The sequence below is a fragment of the Myotis brandtii genome, unplaced genomic scaffold, assembly GCF_000412655.1.
Source record: "Myotis brandtii unplaced genomic scaffold, ASM41265v1 scaffold265, whole genome shotgun sequence".
In the NCBI taxonomy this organism is placed as follows: Eukaryota; Metazoa; Chordata; class Mammalia; order Chiroptera; family Vespertilionidae; genus Myotis; species Myotis brandtii.
The window spans coordinates 671026-679326 of record NW_005360086.1 but is presented as its reverse complement, the minus strand read 5'-3'; the positions used below and the strand labels follow the sequence as shown (position 1 = coordinate 679326).

Sequence of the window (8301 nt, the reverse complement as noted above, 5' to 3'; positions counted from 1 at the left end):
GGAGGGGCGGGGGGGGGGGGGGGGGGCTGGGGAGGGCGGTTCTCTCTTCAGCATCGCCCCAGCTCCCTGAGTGACCTGGCACCACTCGCTGGGCCTCTCAGGCGGGTTCCACCTGTGACACAGTGAAACTGTCCTTCAAGACTGCCCCTGCTCCTGTTCCCGGGGAGGCCTGAGGCCGGCCAGGTTCCAGTCCAGCCCAGCCTGGCCCAGACACGGGTGGCCTGGGGAGGGGGGCAGGTGCAGGCCGGCGGGGGCACCTCCTGCAGGAGCCGGTGGGGAGAGGAAAGCGCTGAGTCGGCACTCGGAGCCCCAGCCACCTCCGCTCCTGTTCCATTATTCATCCCAGTAAGAGGCTCTCCCTCCGCCACCGACCCAGGCCCGGCTCGAGAAATGCCTTTGCCTCCCCCCACTCCACACCCCCCTCAGCTGGAAACTCTTAAGCAAAAAGGTCGTCAAGATGATTAAATGCGAACAGATTTTAGCTCTTTTTCTACTTTAATTAAAAATGTGCTCTTCGTTCAGCGGAAGCTGGAGACGGAACCGTAGCTCCCGAAGGCCCCTGGGCTGAAACGTGGGGGGTGGGGGGGGCACTCTGAGATGTCGGAGGGCTGGCCCTGGGTGGCCTGGGGTCGGGGGCCTGCCTGGAGCCGTGTGCCCACAGGCCCTGTCCACAGGGGGCAGCAGGAGCCCCACGGCCTCTGGGCACCGGAGACAGAGCCAAAACGGGGGCAGGGGGCGGGTGAGCAGGTCTGCACCCTGGATCTGGGGTGGGAGTGGAGTGGGGAGCAGAAGGAGTTCCACTCCATAGACCCTCACTGCTGGGGAGCCCCAGTCTGGAGTGGGAACAGGTCAGCATCCTCAAGAAGGGCTGGGGTAAGTGAGAAATGGTCATGTGACTCCCAAACTACCTGGGAGCAAACACTGGAGTGGCCCAGGGTACCATGAGCAACGAGGTGGCGAGAGAGGCAGCCAGCAATGGCCTCATAGGCTTTCAGCAGGAGGACCACAGAGCCGGACAGTGGCTGGGAGGCTGCATGCAGGGCAGCGGTGGGAAGGGTATGGGAAGGGGTGAGACAGGGACACAGTGCGTCTTGTTACAAAGATGGGGAGATGGGCCTGGCCAGCGTGGCTCGGTGGTTGAGGGTCGCCTTATGAACCAGGAGGTCAAAGTTCCATTCCTGGTCAAGGTACATGCCCAGGTTGTGGGCTCGATCCCCAGAGTGGGGCGTGCAGGAGGCAGCCGATCCATGATTCTCTCTCATCATTATGTTTCTATCTCTCTCTCTCCCTCTCCCTTCCTCTCTGAAATCGATAAAAATCTATTGGAGAATAAACAGAAAGATGACGGGGATCAGGAAGAAGCCAGCAGGAGGACTCTACCCTCTCTCCTCCCCGCCTTCTGCCAGAGATCAGGATTCCAGAGGAGGAGTGGCAGGGGAAGGGATTTGGTTGAGACACCTGAGAACATCCGCAGCGGGAGGAGGGAGGGAGGGCAGGGCGGGGGAGCTGGCACAGGCTGCAGGAACCACAGGAGCCCACGGCCCTTGCTCACCCGTCCCATTTCCGGTCTGGCCCCAGCCCTGGGCAAGCCCTGGAGCAGAGTGTCAGAGAGGGTGGTTGCATTTGACGTTCCCGTCCACACCGCCTCTGCGTCCTGCGGGAGAACAGACTGGACCCGAGGGACAGGCCTCCTTCCACTTCCTGTACCTGTGCTGGGGGGTCCCGTCTGCCCTCCCCTCAGGAGCAGAGTTGGCCCCGAACCCCGGGAAGAAGACTCACCCTTCCTAGTGAGTCAGTCATCCTGGTGTTGGGGGGCAGCCCAGAGCCCACCCCACCACCCAGCTCCCAGGCCAGGAAGCAAGCAGCTCTGATCAGCTTTGGGAAAGGGGTCTGCAGAGAGGCATCTGGGACCCTTCAGAGCACCCCAAGTCCTCCCTGTGTCTTTCCAGCCCCATCTTTACCACCCGTTCTCCTACCACCACTGTGAGCTCCACCGGACAATGTTAGGGGAACAGGAGGAGGGCGAGCCACCAACTCAGCAAGGCTCCCGGGGGAGGTCACATGCGCTGGGCCTTGACCAGGGGAGAGGACCTCACCGGGACGGGGAGGGGAGGGGAGGGACGCCTGAGCACACGGGCCGGAAGGAAGCATGGAAATGCTGAGCGATCCGTTTGGGGGCAGCATTAGGGATGCGGGAAGCAAATGGGTGGAGATGGAGCTGGCTATGCATCTTGGGGTCCCCCGAAGGCCCCCTTTTTCTTGTTGGTGATGGATCTCTCTCTCTCTCTCTCTCTCTCTCTCTCTAGTTGAAATGCCCATCCTGCCCCCAGGGACAGGCAGCAGGCTCCAAGTCAAAACCTCCTACTTCTCCAAGAATGGCTCCGGTCCACCCTCTCTCCTTCCAAATTTAGTGACCCGGTCTGGCTGTCTCTGGCGCCCATCAGCCTGGTCCGCTGGCCTCTCTCCCTGGCTGCTGTAGTGGAATGGGCCTGTCTGCCTGGACCTTGGGTGTCGCCTCTCCCACTCCCCCAGTTCATGGGCTGCACTGCACGTCCCACCTAGACGAGCATCCTGGCACCTGCTTGTCCAGGAAGAAAATCTGCCAGGAGAGGAGAGGGGTGCTGGCCTCACTCTAGGTGTATGCGAGACCTGACACCTGGGTTCCCACAGCCCCACTTCTCTGAAACAGCTACACCCAAGCAGCCCCCATGCCTTTGGCCTTCCGTCCTTTGTTCTACTTTTAGAAAAACCAGGGACTCCGTGGCTGGGAGTAAGGAGCCTATTTTGATCATCCAAATGGAGCAGCATGGGGAGGGTAGCTGACAGGGCCGGTAGCGTGTCTCTGTTGGCGGGCACTGCCTTGCCCGGAACTCGCTTTTCCTCCCCACTGTTAATTATCAAAATTAACCGAACGCTATAAATAACCCAACTCGGAGACTTGAAGAGCCTCACTTCTAATTAATTCATTTTCAATCAAGACACCTCTGCGCCCCCCTACCCTAGAATCGGAGGGATGGGAACCTCATAGTGCAGCTTTTTCAAATATTGAACTTGACTGTCCCCCTTGCTCAGGAGCTGGGAATGCACAGAGGGGGAGAGAGAGAGAGAAAGAGAGAGAGAGAGAGAGAGAGAGAAAGAGAGAGAGAGAGAGAAAGAGAGAGAGAGAAACCACTCAGCTTTCTTGGAAGGAGGTAGCCTATAAATAACCCCATATTGGTGCATTTGATGGGCTGGATTGGCTTTTCTTGTAATGAGGAGACATGGAGGGTGGGGGTGGGGTGCTGGAGACTTCCATCTGCCTCCTCCTTTACTGGGCAATAAATTTAAAGCAAGACCCTGAGCACCATCCAAGGCCTCTATGTTGGCTAGAGCTGGGGAGACTGATCGATAGGAGGAGGAGGAGGAGGAGGGATGGGAAGGGGGGAAGAGAGGGAGAAAGAGAAAATGCCAGCCCTAGACAAGTGCAGGGAGGGGGAGAGAATGGGAAGGGGAGAGGAGAAAGAAAGAGAAGGGGAGAGGAGAAAAATGAGGGAGGAGGAAGGAGGGAGACAGATGAGAAAGGAAAAGGGCGGCAAGGGAAAAGAGTGACAGGGAGGAGAAGGGGTGGGAGGGGCATGTCCATCCCCACCTTGTACCGTGACCCCTGCCAGAGACCCCGCGGCTGCTCTAGCGCCATCCTGCCTTGTGCCCAGCTGCCTCGTGTCAAGATCCCCCCGTGTCTCCTCTCCCAGAGCTGTTGACATCCTTCGAGAAATCATGTGGCCTGTGTGCCCCACCCAAGTGCCCAGCAGCCCCCAGCAGGCAGGCCCTGGCTCCTGGCTCCCTGCCCTTGGGGGAAGGGGCCCGGGCCAAGAGGGAGCAGGCCTCCCATGGGATCTGCTCATTGTCTTTCTGGACCCAGTGCCCGGCTTGACGTGGGTGGTGGACAGGGGAGGCGGGGACAGAGATTGAGTCAGAAGAGAGGAGAGAAGGGAGAGACAGGAAGGGAGAGAGGAGACGGAAGCAAAGGCACAGAGAGACGGAGAAAGAGGGGCTGAGCTAGAGAGGAAGGATGAGAAAGGGAGAGAAAAGCAGAGACGTAGAGACAGACATGGAGATGGACAGGAGGGGAGCCGAGAGAGGTGGCTCTGATTCAGCGCCAGCTGGAGCTGAGGCCTGGGAGGCCAGGGCTGGGTGGGCTCCCTCGAGTGCCGTGAACTTGGGCAGGTGATTTCTGCCCTCCGAACGCTTGCCCAACTGCACAATGGTTGTGACATCAGCCCTTTCATCCCCCGGAGGTTGTCGTGAAGATTAAACAAGGTTAAACGCACACAGAAATCTTGACCAGGGTCTGGCACAGAATGAGTGCTCCGTTCGAGATGGCGCTACTACTAGCAGGACTAGTAGGAGTCCTAGTCCTAGTGGCAATGCTAGTGTCATCTTCCTCCTCTAACCCCTTTGTGAGAGCCAGACTGGGGTCCCCCAGAGCAGGGCTGTGGCCTCCACCCCATCCCGGGAGCTTCCTGAGCCGTCTCCTTCCATCAGGCTGGGAGTCCCCTGAGGCGGGGGCAGCCCAGGTCCTCTTCCCTCTGAGCACCCACCCTGGCCTTTCGTGGGCAGAGGGTCCCAGGCAGGGGGCAGGTTGACTTGCTCACGGAGTGGCTGCCGCTTTCGTGGGCAGAGGGTCCCAGGCAGGGGGCAGGTTGTTGACTTGCTCACGGAGTGGCTGCCCGTGGAACTCATGGCCTCGGGGGCTGACTCATTCTCTCATCACCTCCGGCAGCCTCCCGGCCTCCTGTTACTCCTGTTACCGTCCACCTGGTCCTCCTCCTCCAGCTGAGATGAAGGGATGGACCAGGTGGGGAGAGTGGACTTTTCCCACTGACATCCTGTCCCTGGGCCTCCCTTTCCAGGGAGCTGGGGAGGGGGCTGCTGGGAGCCAGCCCCCGGGCAATCTGATCTCCATTAGCCCCTTCTCTGGTTCTCATTACCAGGGCCCAGGCGGCTTCGGCTTCGGAAACGTGTAATTTCCCCGCGGCTTTTCTCTCCTTCCTCTGCCTTTTGAGGTCCCTCTCCCATCCCAGTCCTCCTTGAAGGCCCCTCCTCCAGTGGACCAGCAACAGGGGTGTAGAGCCCAACTTTATGGGGGAGCTTATGACACGACCCTCAATCTCAGCCCAACTCTGGATCCAGGGCGCAGGATGGCGCCTTTCTTCCTAAATAAAAAGCATCTCCCCTCTCACTCACTCCTTCTCCCTGGGCTCCTTATACCTCCCCTCCCCCACTGGTAGCATATACCACCAGAGTCTGGGAGAGAGGGCTGTCGAAGGCCCCACTGGGGCCCCACAGAACGTCCCTGTCAGGCTCCAGGGCACCCAGCTTTGTGCCTGCACTCAGGGAGGCAGGCAGGGATGAATGGGCTGCATGAATGCTCAAACAAACAAACGAAGACATGGTAGCAGGGAGGGACAAGAACTCAGCCAAAGAGAAAAACCGAAGCCGGGGATGCTCATCCCCCCAGTCTATTTCTCCAGCCTCATCACCCATTGTGTTTCCTCTTGGAACTGCCTCACTCCCTCCTACTCGCCAGTCACAACTTGGCACAGGAATCACCTCCTCCAGGAAGCCCTCCATGTTGACCACTTGAACCTCAGGCACACTGCTACCCCCTGTCACAGGACACTGTGGCATGGTCAGTGATTGCCTTCGCTCTCTGTCTGGGTGCTCAGCCCCTTGGGGAGGGGAGTGATTGTGTCTGTTATCTCTCTGGGGCCCTCCTTGCCTCCTGCAGGCCTGGTATTAAGTTGTTTTTTTCTCCTGTTAATCTTGTCTTGTGTCAATTTTATTTTATTACTAATCCAGCCATAAGAACTAAAGAAGGGCCCTAACTGGTTTGGCTCAATGGATAGAGCAGGTTCCATTCTGGTCAAGGGCATGTACCTTGGTTGCGGGCACATCACCAGTGCAGGAGGCAGCTGATCGATGTTTCTCTCTCATTGATGTTTCTAACTCTCTATCCCTCTTCCTTCCTCTCTGTAAAAAATCAATAATATATGAATGAAGGAGCAATGAACCAACAGCAGCCTAAACTCCACCTGTAGAGGATTAGGGACGTCAAAGCAGGCGTGCCCCTCTGTGAACTTTATGTAGCCATTAAAAGCTATAATTAGGAAGCAAGGGGCAGCATGGGGAGAGTAATAAGTAGAAAAAAGTGGAATTGCAAGTCTATCTAAATTCAATATGCCATGTGCTCAAGGACCAGAAGGGAGCAATTGTACGTTGTTGTTTTTTTTAAAAACCCTCCTTTAATGTTGGGTTATGATGTTTACAATTCACAAATGGCTTTTTAAGGACTTTCTGATGCCTTACAAAGGGCAGGGAGGAATCCCCACGTGAACAGAAGAGAATGTGGGCAGGGGGTTCCCATCATCTCCTTCTCCGGCTCCTCACTGCTCCCACCCCCTCCTCAGGCCTGGACAGTGGCCTGGCCTCGCCCGGATCTGCTGGAGGAGGAGAGAGCACCCTGCTTGCAGGGGAAGGCGGCTGCAGGGCCTAAACAGCCTTGATTGAATATCTAAATGGACAGGCCTGGGCAGTGCCCAGATGGAGTGTGGCAGACATTGTCCCTGCCCTCTGGGGTTTCCAGGATGATCCAGACGTACAGATGGGGACAGACATGGATGGGCAGCCAGGAACACATATAAAACAGAATGTGAAATCAGACTCTGTGTGTGTGCACGTACCTATAAGGTGACTGTCTCTCTTTTCCTCTACCTGGTGAACTCCTATTCACCCTTCACGGCCCCATTCATTTGTCCAATCATCCATGTATTCACTTGTCATGGATATCTGTTGCCCAGCATCACTTTGCCCTTTGTAACTTCCTCTTCCTAACTCTTTTGTGGGGAGAAGTTTATTTTCACTCCAGGAATGGTCATGATGTGACCAAAGCCTAGTGAATTAGTGTAGACAGTACCCTAAGCCATGTGATTGGCTCAAGGATGGGCATATCGCTAAATCCACCCAATGAGAGTTAGGGCTGGGCTTCCTTTGACACGATAGGGAGGGAAGCACTTTCTTCACATTGGGGTGCCAAGCTGGAGTATTGTAAGTCCTCTTACCATCCCTTGGGGAGAGCCTGGCTGAGAATGAAGCCAACACAAGAAGAAAGGCAGAATCAAGCAGTGCCCAGTGGTGCCTGGCTGGTGTGGCTCAGTGGTTAAGCATTGACTTATGAACCAAGAGGTCACAGTTTGATTCCCGGTCAGGCCACACGCCCGACCCCTACTGTGGGAGGTGCAGGAGGCAGCCGATCAATGATTCTCTCTCATCATTGATGTGTTTTTTTTTCTCTCTCTCTCCCTTCCTCTCTGAAATAAATTTAATTTTTTTTTTAAAAAAGAGAGGTGCTCAGTGGCAACATTTAGCGCTTGTGTCTAGCTTTGCCTGGATCTTGACCCTAATCCTACTCCAGGAAAAGTCAGTTATGTTGAACCATAAATTCTCTTTTTTTGCTTAAGCCCGTTGAGATGGTTTTCTGGATTGACAACCTAAACACTCCTGACAAATGCATCATTCCACTTACCACACACTCACAGCGCTCCTGCTCTGTGCCAGGGGCTGGGTGGTGGAATCCAAGGGTGACTAAGGCACAGCCCCTGCCTTCGAGGAGCTCAGAGTCGCCTGAGCTTTGTCCAAATGCCGCCCCTCCGTGCTCCTGGCCAGCTCCCAGACAGAGAGCTCTGTTCTCCGCTCCGCTCCCCAGCAGTATGTTCACATTATTCCTTCAACAAATAGTCATTCGCTGCCCACAACACACCCGGCTCTGCAGTTCCTCCTATCGTCCCAGACTCTGTCTGTATCGGTCCCTGTCTCTGCCTCCTAGACTGCCAGTCTTTGACGATGGTGCCATGTTGGTGACTCCCCAGTGCCCGACACCTGCTGCTTGCTCATGTTTGTTGAATGACTATAGATGAGTGCATATCTCTGTATGTTCGTGTGTGCTGGGGTGAGGCAGCGAACAGCCGAGGAGAAGGACGACATGACGTAGAGCAGAGGGGCCTGCAGGCTTCTAGATCTAGCGGGGGCTCTGCCCCAGGAGCCAGCCCACTGCTCCGATCAGTCCAACAAGCCACCGACAGAAGCTTTCCACGCATGGGCACCGCAAGCCTCTCTCTTCCTGCCCAGGCCTGGAAATCCTGCCTTCCCCAAGCCCCGCCCATTGTCCCACCTGCCTCCACCTGGAGCTGAGTAAGGTGTCATCTTAGCCCCTCCCTCTCAAGCCTGGGTGCTTCCAGGGGCTAATGGATCCAATTCTTTAAA

The 8301-nt window shown here is 56.4% G+C and overlaps 1 pseudogene across 1 annotated transcript in view; it reads left to right on the top strand.

The window, feature by feature from the left end:
* LOC102244525 overlaps positions 1–8301 on the top strand; it is a 59938-nt pseudogene that overhangs the window by 4323 nt on the left and 47314 nt on the right. The window contains exon 2 of the transcript XR_001362486.1: positions 4893–5002. The product of XR_001362486.1 is annotated as a CKLF-like MARVEL transmembrane domain-containing protein 7 pseudogene (transcript). The remainder of the gene's footprint in view (positions 1–4892; positions 5003–8301) is intronic.